This window comes from Oncorhynchus keta, chromosome 29 (assembly GCF_023373465.1).
Source record: "Oncorhynchus keta strain PuntledgeMale-10-30-2019 chromosome 29, Oket_V2, whole genome shotgun sequence".
NCBI lineage: Eukaryota > Metazoa > Chordata > Actinopteri > Salmoniformes > Salmonidae > Oncorhynchus > Oncorhynchus keta.
This window is the reverse complement of record NC_068449.1, coordinates 16,716,634-16,734,103: the sequence shown is the minus strand read 5'-3', so window position 1 is coordinate 16,734,103 and position 17,470 is coordinate 16,716,634. Positions and strand designations below refer to the sequence as shown.

General features: G+C 41.5%; 1 protein-coding gene and 1 long non-coding RNA gene across 8 annotated transcripts in view; both read left to right on the top strand.

Moving 5' to 3' along the window:
• Positions 1-17,470, top strand: part of LOC118362351 (palmitoyltransferase ZDHHC14-like) — a 92,514-nt gene that overhangs the window by 11,426 nt on the left and 63,618 nt on the right. The window lies entirely within an intron of this gene.
• On the top strand, positions 2,266-3,079 carry LOC127913611 (uncharacterized). The gene is made up of 2 exons (XR_008086166.1): positions 2,266-2,455; positions 2,687-3,079. It is a non-coding gene; the product is annotated as an uncharacterized LOC127913611 (long non-coding RNA).

Genomic DNA, 17,470 nt, shown 5'->3' with positions numbered 1-17,470 from the left:
CCTGTGGGATCGGCTGAGGATTTATTTCTGTCTGTACTAAAGCCCTTTTGTGGGAAAAACACCATTTTGATTGGGTGAACCTGACTGCCAAGTGGGTGGGCCTATGCCCACCCATGGCTACACCCCTGCACAGTCATATGAAATCCATAGATTTAGGGCCTTATGAATTTATTTAAATTGACTGTTTTTCTTATATGTACTGTAACTCAGTAAAATCTTTAAAAATTGTTTCATGTTTTGTCTATTTTTGTGATTTTACATGGGTCTTTCTACATTGACTGTTTTATATTGTTCAACTAAACTTAAATCAAAAATAATTTTCAGCATTAATCATTTATGTATTTCGTGCACTCATTTGAGATTATTTCCACAGTGCCATATTTTTAACCAAATGCGATTTTAGTAAAACACTTGGGTCAACTGTTGGAGTCAAGGAAATATAATTATTATTCTAATTGTATAGTTAGAATATAATAGTGTGCACTTTGAATACAGTGTTTGACAACAAATGAAAATGCCAGGGAGGAGTTATTGTGACAGGGTAGGAACTAAAGTGTTTCCTAGGAAACACACTTATCTTAGTTACTACATGTAGCTAACATATTCATGCTTAGCATATTCCTCTTTGATTTAGTAGATACTGTTGCACAAACAACATGCTGATTTTAGGTCTACACAATCACTGGTATTATGCTCTATAGCTAGTTATGTTTGCTCTGACTCAGTAACTGTATTAGCTAACTAGTGATTAGCATTAGTTGCTAACATGATTTAGCCCCAACTTGTTAAGTAAAGACTATCAGTTTTCAGATGTAAGAGAAACAAACTAATAGTGTAATTATAGAACACTAGTGGATTTATATTAAGAAGCAAAGTGAAAACCGCATCATCAACATGTGCTGTATTGTCCATGCAGACTAAACACAAGTGTCTCGTGGTTGAGTAAGTACAAATGAAGAGGGGGAGAGAGAGACCCCTGTTTATAGAGGATAAAGTAAAAACCTAAACCGGTCCATACAGTAAAATACGGTATTTTATTTGACCTTTTATTTAACTAGGCAAGTCGGTTAAGAACAAATTCTTATTTTCAATGATGGCCTAGGAACAGTGCCTTGTTCAGGGGCAGAACGACAGATTTGTACCCTGTCAGCTCTGGGATTTGATCTTGCAACCTTTCGGTTACTAGTCCAACGCTCTAACCACTAGGCTATCTGCCACCTTATACTGTCCAGCCCTAGTGATTGCCCATTACTGCTTATCACTTATTGACAATAAATGATACTGAACTAAAATATAAACACAACATGTAAAGTGTTGGTTCCATGTTTCATGAGCTGAAATAAAAGATCCCAGAAATGTTCCATATGCACAAAAAGCTTATTTCTCTAATTTTGTGCACAAATTTGTTTACATCCCTGTTGAGCATTTCTCCTTTTGCCAGAGGCAGGTCGTTATTCCGTTGGACTAGTTAACTGTAAGGTTGCAAGATTGCAACCAGGACTTCCACATCAGGCTTCTTCAGCTGTGGGATCGTCTTGAGATTTCCTTCTATGAACTGTAACTCAGTAAAATCATTGTAATTGTTGCATGTTGCGTTTTTATATTTTTGTTCATTATAAATGTAAGGGAGATGTTTAACCAGGTGTGTTATGGTGAGGGTGTGCAGTGTGGTTATTATGTGGGTGTTGGAAAGCAGGATCTTGTTGTCCATTCACACACCCCCGAGCTCTCCTTTCCATAGTCTAATCCATCTCTGCATCCTGGCTCCTAACGGCTGCAGCTCTCTGCTGGCTGTGTCTGAGGAGTGAATCCACATAGGGGAGGGGGGAACATACGCAGAGGGTGTGCCTCAGTGCCTGCCTCGTTGACTGGCCTTCATAAACCTCTTTAAAGCATGCGATTAGGATTGACTAAAAGCTCAGCAGTTTTTGAATAGTGAGTAAGCTTTGCTATTAAGTAGGGGAGGCAACGAGAAAGAGATTTTGCCATCAGCACTAAGTTCTTTGAGTCTCCTGATAGAGGAGAGTGGAACAGAAACATTGCCTTGAGGAAAGGAGAGTTAAGGACAACTAAATGCTCTTCATCATAGCTCCCTCTTGACGAGACTTTTTCAATGTCAGGCAGTGCCACTACAAATGTGGTTTTAAGTTGCCATCCACAAATAAGGGCCTTATCTGCTTGTACCACCTTTACAACTTCCATTACAGTGTGAGCTCACATAACACGTGGGTCTAGATAATTTTTCACTCCCCAGAATTGCAGGGCATTAGAAACCAACGCAAATAATGATCACACATGATCACACCACCAGTGGAGCTGCTGATCAAAACTACTCTCCACCCCCACATCCACATTAATGCCAGGGCATGCTCATTTGTTTTCTCATCATGCTGAAGTGCTCTGTCATTATGAATATGATCCCGTAGAGCAGCTGTTGCAGCTATGTAACCCTGTGGTGAGTCATCATACTCTCTCATTTGCATGGCCTGCCTGTGACTGAGCAGGTAGCAGTCATGTAGCTATGATGGGATGGCATTGCAACTCAGTGGGGTATGGAATGGGATTTGACTTTCATTTGATATAGCCATTCAATTATTGTCATTATTATTATTAACATTTTCTGCATTTCTGTGATATAGCTCTTTGTTCAAAGCTAAACCTGTACTTCTCCTTCTCCTGTTTGCAGATTGGCTATACCTAATTGAACACCCCAGGCAAAGCATTAGTAGCAAATTAGTGTAACTGCCTCCTTCAAAGAATACAGCAGGTCAGAATTCCCCCAGGAAAGAATGTTGGACTGTTTTACCATTTTTATTACAGTATTACATAGGATACATCCTCTTTATGTATCTTTATTAGTTCTGCCCAGTGCTCAGAGAGAAGGTCATCTGCTTTGGAGGACTATGCAAAGGCAGAACTCCTGTAACCGTTAAGTCAGTCATCGGGGGCAGCTTAATGATGATGAATTGTGGAAAACATTCGGCTGAACCTCTGAAGGCAGCAGCTTGGAGCAGAACAGCCACACCTGCATTACACACACGCTTCCCTGAGGATAAAGCACACGCTTTTCTGAGACTAAGACCTTGTTGAAAGCTTTTCTGAAGAAGGGGGTTTGTTCTAGGCCTACATGGAGTCAGCAAGAAACCACACCTGCCATTTATTTTTAACAACATACACAATAACCTGCCTTTCACTAAATCCCCAACCACAGAAGAGTTCAATTTGCTTTTCATTACTGTACATTTCATAAGCTGAACTTTACACACTTACCTGCATTGCATAACTGGTCATTGAATCACAATGAAAGGTAGAATACTAACATAAAATATGTTAAAGATTGTCCAGTTACATCTGTGTGTTTACCAAACATTTCCCTTTTTTGGACATGACATCGCTTCTCGCAGGTCACCTTGTCACGCACTTTCCTTTCCTGTTTCCGTCTCTTTCCTGTGGATGGCGAGAGGCTAACTCTGTCAGCTAGACTTAGTCCAACCAGGCAGAAATCAAGTTGTGTTCCTTCTCATCCCAACTCCCCCAGGCTGTCACTGACTTCTGGTCCCCAATATGTGCCACACAGCCTTCTCATTCTACCCATGTCCGTTCACATGGGTGGGGGTAATTGAGTGCATTGGATATGTTGGCCGCTTATACTAACACATTTGGAAGGATTTCACACACACACACACACACACACACACACACACACACACACACACACACACACACACTTCTGCTCTGCAAAGCTTTGATTGTTGCTCTGCTGGTAGCACATCATGCTACCAGAGGACATGACGACGAATTCATAACAGCTTTCACTGTGCTTGACAGACAAATTATTTCTTCCAGGTTAGGTTCATGCCCTGCCCTTGTGTCGATGCAATTAAGTGCAATGAGAATGCAATTAAACATAATGCTGACAAAGCTCTGAATCCATAGGCTATAGATTAAAAAGTAATGAATACTCTTTGCTAAAGGCCACTAAAGCTGCTGTTTTAATGGTCTACGCTCAGAGAAATTAATGGACCTTTCAGCAATGTTTTTTTATCAACGTGCTTAATGGCTAACTAGCCTGCTTAATCATTTTCATTCTGTCCTGCAAATGCAGCATTAGATAAAGCACTTATCTTTCACATAGCAGCTTCTTCTCTTGCACTACATCGTCTGCCTTCAGCTCTCACAAAACAAACCCATCAATTTCTCATGCAAACAGTTATACATGGCTTCCCACTTATGCACATTTTGTCCCCACCAGGCTGTTTGTAGTAGATCAGAGGGTATTGATCGTCTCTAAAGCCTTTTACAACCTAGTACTCTAGTTCTGGGGGTTCTAATGACTTGAAACGTAGGCACTAGGCAACTGTGAAAGAGTGTTGCCACATCTCACAACAAGCTGCTGGGAAGATTATAATCTATTTAGCAAGAGAGACCTGGCCAAAATAGTTGCACACAAAGTTTCAAACATTTACAACATAAAACACAAAGCACACCAGTTTTAAAACCTCGGTTTACACACATTGAACAGGCGTATTAGTTTATGGAGGAGTGGTTCAACACCTGTATGTATTGTCCCATCAAGTGAAATGGGTTGTTTTACAGGGTATGCCGTAGTACGGCTCACCTGGAGCATATTAGGGTTAAGTGTCTTGCTCGAGCACATCAACAGATGTTTCACCTTGTCTGCTCAAGTATTCAAACCAGCAACCTTTCAGTTACTAAGGTAGGGGTCAAAAGATTGACAACCCCCTAAATCATTTTTCACCATAAGGTAAAATCTAACAAAAATAATTTAAGGAGACGATTTTCTGTACTTTAAGTCCTTTTTTGAGGCTCGTTCCAAGTAGAGGGGGACAGAGTACTGGAACACTTCATTATTATAATTTTTTTTTACCTATACAGGCCTTACGCCGTATGTCCACCAGATGCGCATGAGCTTTGCCGAATGTTGTTTTTGCCAGATGTCTAGTCTGCATTTTCCATACATGACGCACATGTGCTTCGCAATCCTGCAGAATGGTTTACAGCATGGAGAAGGTCATTTTGCTACCGGTGCCTCCATGCTAAAAATGCTGCAGGGAGACACATTGCCAATACGATTGGATTACCTGGTCAGTTGAATGGGAAATAATTCGCTGGAAAGTGGGAGCTAGGTGCTGTTCATTTTTTTGGGATAAGCTATACAGCAAAGTGGTTAGCTTTGTGGTTAGCTTGACTGTTTATGAACTTCTGCTTGTACCACCGCACGGTAAAGCAACGCATGAGTTGAAAATATTGAATGCATGCAGTACACAGAACACAGCGAAGTCTACTGTGGCATCCCAACGCAGCGTTGCGGACTGCTCCGTTGACAATGAATGACTTCCGCTGGACCGCGAAGAGTTTGACGCATCTGGTGGACATGCAGTCCTGTGAGCGTAGGCGATAATTGTCATTAGCTTGCTGGACAATCTAGGTACTCTGGTAAAATGGGGGCCTTCCATTAAGATCTGTGAGAAGTGGTAAATGATGTATAGGGGATGTGATAACTGTAACCCGTGTCTGGTTATTGTTGCGATTAATCTTCTCTGCTGGAGACAATTAGTGGGAAGAACTTCAGGCACCTCACTGAGGTAAAAAAAATATTGTGGGCGAGATGCCACCGGTGATGATCAACTTACTCTCTTGAGTCTATTGCTTTTGAACCCGGCTCAACAGGACATGGATCTGACACTTCTGACTCGTGTTCAGAGTATTTCCAAGAGACTGCTCAAACAGAATCCTGATTGACTGTTCATTTGCGTCCTCTTCCTGTTTCAGAACGGTATTGCTTCTTACTGAAAACAGCACAGATTCATTTTAAATGTCCCTAGACTGTGGTGTAGGTTGTAGGACGGGAAATGGGCTTGGCTCAGATTCAAGCATCTCTAGTGTTTTGTTGGCCTTTGACCTCTTGGCTCAAAACGCGAAGCTCAAATCAGTGTTCAATTTCTTCGTTTTAGTAATGAGGAGAAAGTTCATAAATGTTTGTCCTTTGATTCATTACCAAACTATTTGTTTAAATTGCAGAGGGGTGATGTGTTCCTATAGTCTCATCTGTGTTTTATGTGGTGATGACAGTGAGTTAACTGGAATATTGGCGATTTAGTGTTAGGCATACCATTTGCCTAGACAAGGAGTGTTGAACTGTCCATCTAGGCCATAGGCTGATCTGAAGCAGTGTTGGTGTTTTTGACTGATGGGCTGATGTCACTTCTGTAGAACTTCAGTGCTTCAACATAAAGGCACCACATGTGGAGGTTCCTCTAGTGAAATGCAGGAAACAGTCTGCTTGTGGTAAACATACGATGGAGTCAAGATGACACACATGGAATGTAAATGCATGTTTATGTCTGAGACGCAATTTAAACTTTTTAAAATTGAAAGTGATGGTAAGCTCCGAAACCCAAATAAACTCCCCATATGGTACACAGCAGTGCATAATCCTAACCCACATCATCCTCCATGGATTTGTACAGTCTGCTTTAACTTCTTAGTGATCCCTTCCTGCTCGAATCCTGGTAACTGGATTGATTTGACAACATCCAGTGAAATTGCAGCGCGCCAAATTCAAAAACATAAATACTCAGAATAAAAATGGACAAAATATGCATGTGTAATACATCAAAATAAAGTTTAACTTCTTGTTAATCCAGCCGCAGTGTCAGATTTCAAAAAGGCTTTATGGCAAAAGCAGACCATTATCTGAGGACAGTGCCCCGCATACCAACACATGAAAATCATATTTCAACCAGTCAGAAATAACAATATAATTCATGCCTTACCTTTTTGAAGATCTTCTGTTGGCACTCAAATGTCCAAGAAACATCACAAATGATCCTTTTGTTCGATAAATTCCTTCTTTATATCCCCAAAAATTTACATTTATTTGGTGCGTTTGATTAAAAAAATACACCGGTTCCAACTCACCCAACATGACTACAAAGTTACCTGTGAACTTGGTCCAAACATTTAAACATTATATTTTTTTCTTTTTTATGGTCAGATAATGGAGTTGCATACAGGCACATTTTTTTGTTGTCATCTATCATGTTAGGAAGTTAGTCTCATGATGTACTCCCTTCCTGCATTCCTACAGTGAACTGTCACAAACTTTTAATTGACTGTCTTTGTTATTAAAAGCAGCCAATTGCCTCTGTGCCATGGTAAGGTTAGGTGATGTCAGTTTTCGGGACCCTTCAGTTGGTTCGTGATTTAAATGTTATTTCTCAAAAGCCAATGTGTTCCCACACTGTTGTCGTTAAAACCCTCTACCCCCTTTCACTAATTTCACAGCCCACAGCTATAATTCAAACCACAGTTGTAGTGAATTGACAAGCCCATATCATCTGCCCTATCTAGTTAATTCTGGATAGCCTTTTTTTGGTTGTCATCATCATGCATTTAAAAGAGAAAAGAGAAAGGCCTCCATAACAATTAGGCCAAACTTCCAGATTGAGCATTGGTTCGCATCACCAGCTACCAGCACTCGCAGTGGGCTCTGAGAGAGGAGAGCGGCGCGATTAGAGAAAGAGCTGGAGAACGTGCAAGCTGAGAGGGCTCTGTGGGTGTAATTTTTCCGGTGGTACGCTGTTCATTTGAGACGAATCGTTTCAGGGATGGAATATTTCCCTCCTGATAAAGTAGGTCAGTGCTATAATACCCAATGGATCAACTCTGAGGGGAGGGGGGGAAGACGGCAGTTTGACCCTTAAGCCGAGAGAGGTGGAAAACCAGTTATAAAACAAGGAAAAAGAGCTGCTGTGGCAGGGCAGGGGAAATTGACGAGACATAGCTGAGGCTTGGTGCACCATGCTTGGAGGGAGATGTGGGACATCGTACCCCGGAATCTGACTCCGTTAACAACCCGTCCAAAGAATGTCAGAAGACCGGGTCTGACCCCGCTGCAGTTTGCCATCAGATCTCAGGAAACCCAATTTAATGATGCCTGAAATCACTGTTTTATTTGCTTTTGTGAGGTCTCTTAACCTTTCTAGCGCAGGCATTCCGCTAGCGGAACCCCTCGACAACATTCTTCTGAAAAGGCAGCGCGCAAAATTCAAATATATTTTTGGGAAATATGTAACTTTCACACATTAAGTCCAATACAGCAAATCTTGTTAATCTACCCATCGTGTCCGATTTTCAAAAATGCTTTACAGCGAAAGCACAACATATGATTATGTTAGATCATAGCCAAGTCCAAAAAACACACAGCCATTTTTCCAGCCAAAAATAGAAATATAGATAAAATGAATCACTAACCTTTGATCTTCATCAGATGACACTCATAGGATATCATGTTACACAATACATGTATGTTTTGTTCGATAATGTGCATATTTATATCCAAAAATCTCAGTGTACATTGGCGTGTTACGTGCAGTAATGTTTTGATTCCAAAACATCTGGAGATTTTGCAGAAATACTCACAATAAACATTGATATTAGAACTGTTATTCACAGAATTAAAGATAGACTTCTCCTTAATGCAACCTCTATGCTTTTTCCGTCAAGTAAAAAAAAAAATCTGACAATCTGAGAACGGAGCTCAGAACCCAAAACAGACAGAGGAATATCTGCCATTTTGGAGTCAACAGAAGTTAGAAATTACACCATACATATTCACTTACCTTTGATGATCGTCATCAGAAGGCACTCCCAGGAATCCCAGTTCGACAATAAATTACCGCTTTGTTCCATAAAGTCCATAATTTATGTCCAAATAGCCACTTGTTGTTAGCATGTTCAGCCCAGTAATCCATCTTCATGAGGCACAGGAACTTCGTCCAGACAAACTCAAAGTTCCGTTACAGTCCTTTAGAAACATGTCAAACAATGTATGGAATCAATCTTTAGGATGTTTTTAACATAAAACATCAATAATATTCCAACCGGATAATTCCTTTGTCTGAAGAAAAGCACTGGAACGAGAGGTAACTCTGTCGGGAGCGCGCGTCATGAGACCATGGCACTCTGCCAGACCACTGACTCAGAGGTCTCATGAGCCCCTCCTTTATAGTAGAATCCTCCTTCAAGTTTCTAAAGACGGTTGACATCTAGTGGAAGCCGTAGGAAGTGCAGCTTTATCCATATCTCAATGTGTATTTGGTAGGCCAAGCTTTAAAAAACTATAAACCTCAGATGTCCCACTTCCTGGTTGGATTTGTCTCAGGTTTTCGCCTGCCATATGAGTTCTGTTATACTCCAACATCATTCAGACATCAACAGTTTTAGAAACTTCCGTGTTTTCTATCCAATACTAATAATAATAATATACATATATTAGCATCTGGGACAGAGTAGGAGGCAGTTCACTCTGGGCAAGCTATTCATCCAAAAGTGAAAATGCTGCCCCCTATCCCAAAAAGGTTAAGAACTTGGGAGGAAGGGGAGGGGGGGGAGCAAAGGATTTAGTGACACTGCCTGGAGCTACGCTGGGCAATGAGATGTCAGGTTTAGACCGAACTCTTTGTTATTTTGGGTGACGAGTTGGCCTAGCTATGCTGTAATTGCAGTCCCGGATAGGGCTGTTGCAGTGACTGTATTACCGCCACACTGGCAGTCATGACTGCAGCAAAATTCCACATGACCGTTGAGTCACGGTAATCTCCTGTTATGTAGTCTGTCTGTGGCTCAGTTGGTAGAGCATGGCGCTTGTAACGCCAGGGTAGTGGGTTCGATTCCCGGGACCACCCATACGTAGAATGTATGCACACATGACTGTAAGTCGCTTTGGATAAAAGCGTCAGCTAAATGGCATATATTATTATTATTATATTATTATTATATTATTATTATTATTATATTATTATTATTATTATTATTATATTATTAGTCTGGACATGCGTTGGTAGTATCCAACTCACTAACTACCATCAGGTCCTAATGGCCTGGTACTCCGGGTTCTATTGTCCCTCTAACCACTCTAACATCAATGCAAATGAAATCGAAAATCACATCAAACAGTATCATGCTTTTAAAACTCACCTCACTATCATGATCAATTTGAAGAGAGAAGTTCAACAGCAGGTTGAAACTGAGTGTAAAACATGGTTGTTGTGGAGATTTGTTTGAAATCCATATACATATTTGAGCTTATACATACGCTTTGAGGGCATATAGATTAGAGGTCGACTGATTTTTAATCAGCATGGGCGATTTAATTAGTTTTCATAACAATCAGTAATTGGCCTTTTGCTCTATCAAATATCAAATCATAGACACAAATACGAGCCTTAGGTCAAATCCGGAAACTTATCACCTTGAAAACAAAATGTTTATTCCGTTCCCTATTTTATCTAACGGGTGGCATCCCTAAGTCTTAATATTCCTGTTACATTGCACAACCTTCAATGTTATGTCATAATTACGTAATATTCTGGCTAATTAGTTCGCAAAGAGCCAGGCGGCCCAAACTGTTGCATATACCCTGACTCTGCATGCAATGAACGCAAGAGAAGTGACACAATTTCACCTGGTTAATATTGCCTGCTAAGCTGGATTTCTTTTAGCTAAATATGCAGGTTTAAAAATATATACTTGTGTATTGATTTAAAAAAAGGCATTGATGTTTGTTTAAGTACAGATTGGAGCAACGACAGTCGTTGATTGATTGTTTTTTATAAGATAAGTTTAATGCTAGCTAGCAACTTACCTAACAGGCAGGCTCCTCGTGAGGCAGATGGTTAGAGCGTTGGACTAGTTAACTGTAAGGTTGCAAGATTGAATCCCCCGAGCTGACAAGGTACAAATCTGTTGTTCTGCCTCGTTCCTAGGCTGTCATTGAAAATAAGGTGTTCTTAAATGACTTGCCTAGTTAAATAAAGATTAAATAAAGGTGTAAAAAATAAATAATAAAATTGGCGCCCAAAAATACAGATTTCCGATTGTTATGAAAACTTGAAATCGGCCCTAATTAATCGGCCATCCTCTATCAATTGTTTTATGACTCCAGAGTAGTACAGTCGTGGCTAAAAGTTGACCTTTTTCAAGACCTCTGCAATCCTGGCATGTTGTCAATTAACTTCTGGGCCACATCTTGACTGATGGCAGCCCATTCTTGCATAATCAATGCTTGGAGTTTGTCAGAATTTATGGGGTTTTGTTTGTCCACCAGCCTCTTGAGGATTGACCACAAGTTCTCAATGGGATTAAGGTCTGGGGAGTTTCCTGGCCATGGACCAAAATATGAATGTTTTGTTCGCCGAGCCACTTAGTTATCACTTTTGCCTTATGGCAAGGTGCTCCATCATGCTTGGAAAAGGCATTGTTCGTCACAAAACTGTTCCTGGATGGTTGCGAGAAGTTGTTCTCGGAGGATGTGTTGGTACCATTCTTTATTCATGGCTGTGTTCTTTGGATGTGTTCAAAATTGTGAGTGAGCCCACTCCCTTGGCTGAGAAGCAACCCCACACATGAATGGTCTCAGGATGCTTTACTGTTGGCATGACACAGGACTGATGGTAGCGCTCACCTTGTCTTCTCCGGACAAGCTTTTTCCGGATGCCCCAAACAATCGGAAAGGGGATTCATCAGAGAAAATGACATTACCCCAGTCCTCAGCAATCCAATCCCTGTACCATTTGCAGAATATCAGTCTGTCCTTGATGTTTTTTTTCTGGAGAGAAGTAGCTTCTTTTGCTGCCCTTCTTGACATCAGGCTATCCTCCAAAAGTCTTTGCCTCACTGTGTGTGCAGATGCAGTCACACCTGCCTGCTGCCATTCCTGAGCAAGCTCTGTACTGGTGGTGCCCGATCCTGCAGCTGAATCAACTTTAGGAGACGGTCCAGGCGCTTGCTGAACTTTCTTGAACGCCCTGAAGCCTTCTTCGCAACAATTGAACCGCTCTCCTTGAAGTTCTTGATGATCCGATAAATGGTTGATTTAGGTGCAATCTTACTGGCAGCAGTATCCTTGCCTGTGAAGCCCGTTTTGTGCAAAGCAATGATGAGGGTACGTGTTTCCTTAACTTCTTGCGGCGACCCATCCCGGATCCGGGATCGTGACTACAGCTCAAGCTCATTACCATAACGCAAAATGCAAAAAAATATTCTTAGAAATATTTAACCTCCACACATTTAACAAGTCCAATAGCTCAAATGAAACCTTGTTTGTCTACCCAGCAAGTCAGATTTCTAAAATGTTTTACGGCGAAAACATAGCACATATTTATATTAGATCACCACCGAAACAAAAGACAAGAGGCAGCCATTTTGTCCCAGAAAATCTCAAAGTTAAAAGTAGGATTAAAAAATAAATAATTCACGAACCTTTTGAAAATCTTCATCAGATGACAGTAATATGACATGTTACACAGTACATTTATGTTTTTTTCAATAATATGCCATTTATATCCATAAATCTCTGTTTACAATGACGACATTTCAAAAAATGCTACTCAAATGTCCGGAGAAATGATGATAGCTCCGACAGATAACGTCAGATAACAAGCAATAAACATGACTAAATATACATGTTCTACATATAGTTACAAAGATACACTTCTTCTTAATGCAACCGCTGTGTTACATTTATTTTTAATGTTACAGAATTCGTTCACTAGGCTATACTGAGACGGCGCTCAGATATTAGCAGTATGTCTCCTCTACGTTTGTAGTCCACAGAAACCCAAAATAACCACATAAATATTCCCTTACCTTTGATGTTCTTCGATCAGAAGACGTAGAAGGAGTCATACTTACCCAATACATCGTTTGGTTTCAAGTTGTGTGTCTCTGTATTAGCATATGCTAACAGCTTCAGCTGAAATGCACCCAAAATGACTTCTGGTCCCGCACTCTTGCGCATCAAAACTTCAAAATTACATATTATATGTCGACTAAACTGGTCAAACTAAGTGCAGAATCGAGCTTTATGATGTTAACGTGTAAAACAATGATCAGCGCGAACAGACAAACCGACATCAATTGGTGTTTCTTGGAAAAGAAAGCGCCCCAAATCGGCCGCGCGCAATAGAGTGCATGTATTTTCGAGTGACCCGAACGTTTTTGCCTGCCAAAGGACGAGGGCGCGCGAGATTCTCACAATGAACGCGCCATTTGAAAGCAGACATCGCGCTGAACACATACAAACTGTTCCCAGATCGGTAGCTGCTTGGGAAGGGTGGGGGCGATGACGTCAAAGTTGTCCCAACTTTTCTGTTGCCAAGAGAGAGTTTGGGAGAATGGCTGCCCTGAGAGTTCTGCTTTACATACAGACATAATTTAAACGGTTTTAGAAACTTTAGAGTTTTCTATTCAATAATAATTATTATATGCATATATTAGCAATTTTGGGAAAAAATATTTTCAGTTTACTATGGGCACGCACTTCCTCCAAAGGGGGCAGTATTTAGCCCTATCTCCAAGAGGTTAATCAGCATGACAGAGTGATCTCCAGCCTTGTCCTCGTCAACACTCACACCTATGTTAACGAGAGAATCACTGACATGATGTCAGCTGGTCCTTTTGTGGCAGGACTGAAATTCAGTGGAAATGTTTTTGGGGGATTCAGTTAATTTGCATGGCAAAGAGGGACTTTGCAATTCATCTGATCACTCTTCATAACATTCTGGAGTATATGCAAATTGCCATCATATAAACTGAGGCAGCAGACTTTGAAAATTAATATTTGTGTAATTTTCAACTTTTGGCCACGACTGTAGGCTATTAGGCTTATCCCATTCCCTGCATTAATTAATTTGTCTGCATGTCTATTCAACATTTGGATGAGAGGAAACCATGCCATGAATGAAGAACGATAGGCCTGTCTTATTTTCACGATTCGGCACATTGAAAACTCAAAAAAGCCTTGTTACCTAATGAAAGCCTATAGCCGACATAACAAAACAATACCTTTACATGATCCTACCAGACAAGCTAAATCACTTCTGTGCTCGCTTCGAGGCAAGCAACACTGAGGCATTCATGAGAGCATCAGCTGTTCCGGACGACTGTGTGATCACACTCTCCGTAGTCAATGTGAGTAAGACTTTTAAACAGGCTGCGGGGCCAAACAGATAACCAGGACGTGTGCTCTGGGCATATGCTGACTAACTGGCAGGTGTCTTCACTGACATTTTCAACATGTCCTTGATTGAGTTTGCAATGTCAACATGTTTCAAGCAGACCACCATAGTCCCTGTCCCCAAGAACACAAAGGCAACCTGCCTAAATGACTACAGAGCCGTAGTACTCACGTCCGTAGCCATGAAGTGCTTTGAAAGGCTGGTAATGGCTCACATCAACACCATTATCCCAGAAACCCTGGACCCACTCCAATTTGCATACCGCCCAAACAGATCCACAATCTCAATTGCACTCCACACTGCCCTTTCCCACCTGGACAAACGAGCACTTATCTGAGAATGCTATTCATCGACTACAGCTCAGCGTTCAACACCATAGTACCCTCCAAAGCTCATCACTAAGCTAAGGATCCTGGGACTAAACACCTCCCTCTGCAACTGGATCCTGGACTTCCTGACGGGCTGCCCCAGGTGGTGAGGGTAGGTAGCAACACATCTGCCACGCTGATCCTCAACACTGGAGCTCCCCAGGGGTGCGTGCTCAGTCCTGTACTCCCTGTTCACCCACGACTGCATGGCCAGGCAAGACTCCAACACCATCAAGTTTGCAAACGACACAACAGTGGTAGGCCTGATCAACGACACAGCCTATCGGAGGTCAGAGACCTGGCCGGGTGGTGCCAGAATAACAAACTATCCCTCAACGTAACCAAGACTAAGGAGATGATTGTGGACTACAGGAAAAGGAGGACCGAGCATGCCCCCATTCTCATCGTAGTGGAACAGGTTGAGAGTTTCAAGTTCCTTGGCGTCCACATCACCCACAAAGTAGAATGTTCCAAACACACCAAGACACTTGTGAAGAGGGCACGACAAAGCCTATTCCCCCTCAGGAAACTAAAAGATTTGGCATGGGTCCTGAGATCCTCAAAAGGTTCTACAGCTGCTACATCGAGAGCATGGTTGCATCACTGCCTGGTACGGCAATTGCTCGGCCTCCAACCGCGAGGCACTACAGAGGGTAGTGCGTACGGCCCAGTACATCACTGTGGCTAAGCTGCCTGCCATCCAGGACATCTATACCAGGCGGTGTCAGTGGAAGGCCCTAAAAATTGTCAAAGACCCCAGCCACCCCAGTCAGACTGTTCTCTCTACTACCGCATGGCAAGCGGTACCGGAGTGCCAAGTCTAGGACAAAAAGGCTTCTCAACAGTTTTTACCCCCAAGCCATAAGACCCCTGAACATGTAATCAAATGGCTACCCGGACTATTTGCATTGTGTGCCTCCCCCCACCCATCCCCTCTTTTACGCTGCTGCTACTCTCTCATCATACATGTATAGTCACTTTAATTATACATTCATGTACATACTACCTCAATTGGCCCGATCAACCAGTGCTCCCGCACATTGGCTTACCGGGCTATCTGCATTGTGTCCCACCACCTGTCAACCCCTGTTTTACGCTACTGCTACTCTCTGTTCATCATATATGCATAGTCACTTTAACCATATCTACATGTACATACTACCTCAACCAGCCTGACTAACCGGTGTCTATATAGAATCGCTACTGTTATTTTCACTATCTTTTCACTGTTTATTTGTTTACTTACCTATTGTTCACTTTATACCTTTTTTGTACTATTGGTTAGAGCCTGTAAGTAAGCATTTCACTGTAAGGTCTACCTACACCTGTTGTATTTGTTGCACGTGACAAATAAACTTTGATTTGACATTCAATGTTGTTTAGATGGTCAAATATTTAATTGAAACTTAAATAAATTTCCAAAATCGAATAGTCTATAGGCTGCAAAAATAGCTTACGTTTGTTTAGTAGGCTAATAGCTCAAAGGTTTACCAGCCGCATGGGTTTAAACTTTATATGACCGTTGTATAGTCTAAATGAATGAAAGCCGAATTAATGTAATAACTGATAATTCAGTAAACTAATACCTGCTTGCACTTCTCCAGGCTGTGTATCCATCTACCAGGTTGTTGTCCTCCTTGTCCACGATGACTCAAATCCTTCTAAACTGGATTTCTGATTTCTGGTAAACTGGTTTCCACAATGGTGTGTTTCACCGTCATAACCTTTTTCTTTCTTCTGTTAGAAAGCTAGGTGTCAAGGAAAATAAACTTGGCAACACATTGTCACGTGGCGAACAGAATTTTCCCCTGCAAATGGACAAATTTAAACGTTTCAGCTCCACACAAATAGACCTACCAATGGACACAGCCTAGGCTCCCAGCCACGCAGCAAGAACAAGTAACAGGGAACTGTTCCAAGCTGCGCGGCTGGAAGCCTAGGCTGTGTCTGCCTCACTGCTCACAGCCTAATGAAATTCGCAACACAATTCAACACTACTAGCTTCTGGGTTTGTCAAACAAATATTTCGATTTTAAAACAACCCGCAAAATAATTGTTCTGAACCGCAAGCCGACCCGCAGGTTGAAATTGTTATTCATTCCACCCGCCAGCTGATTTGATTTGTTACATTTTTTTTGGGGGGGGGGGGACCATGGGTACCTAACTTGATTCCGGACTCTACATCTCCTTTTGGAGATGTTACACGCCTGGAATGTGATGTGAACACAAGCCCTAGAAGAGGTAGTTTTGCTGCTTTGGTCAAAATGGACCAACTGCTTCTGTATTCTCTGTTTTGATTTGTCAGTCATAACTTCATGCAGGTCAGAACATTATCCCACGGTTGGATTTTTAAAATTTCTATTCCCACAGTGCTCATGTAGAGAAATACAGGAACTTTGGATATATCCAATAACTTTGAATAGAATGCTCTTTATTCTTGGTATGAGAATCCAAATTAAGTAGGCGTAGTTTGCGTGAGACAGTGGATCATTATCACGATCATTGTTCTTGTTTGAAATGTCCTGGACCAGTGTAGACCTAGAATGATATTAGAAGCAGCACAGTGAGAAAGTTATAGAGACAAGTTTAGATTTCAGTCTAAACCTTTCAACATGGGCTAATTCAGCCTGCTCTGAGGACCTGACTTTAAGGAACGTAAGCATGTGTGGGGTTCTGGCATATTACCCTTAGGCTACATCATATACATTAACTCATGCACAAATACACAAAACAACTCAGTCGATGGTCAGACTGCAGTAATGTTTATCAGATTTCTGTGTACTGTGTAATGACATATGGCAGGGGAAAAGTAACTCAATTCCCTTTGTGCTAAACCACATAAAAAAACATGTCTTAAACTGAGAAGAGGAAAGTTATGCCAAGAGACAACAGAAGTTATAAAAGACACCCCCCTCACTCACATAACAAGCCAAATTGTCTCCCTACGCTGTAATGACTTCCATCTTGTTTGCTGCCACAATTTCTATATCAAAGCAAAAGCTGAATTCAGACTCCTCTATAAGTTGATGGTTTGTTGGAATGAAAAGGATTTACACTCTC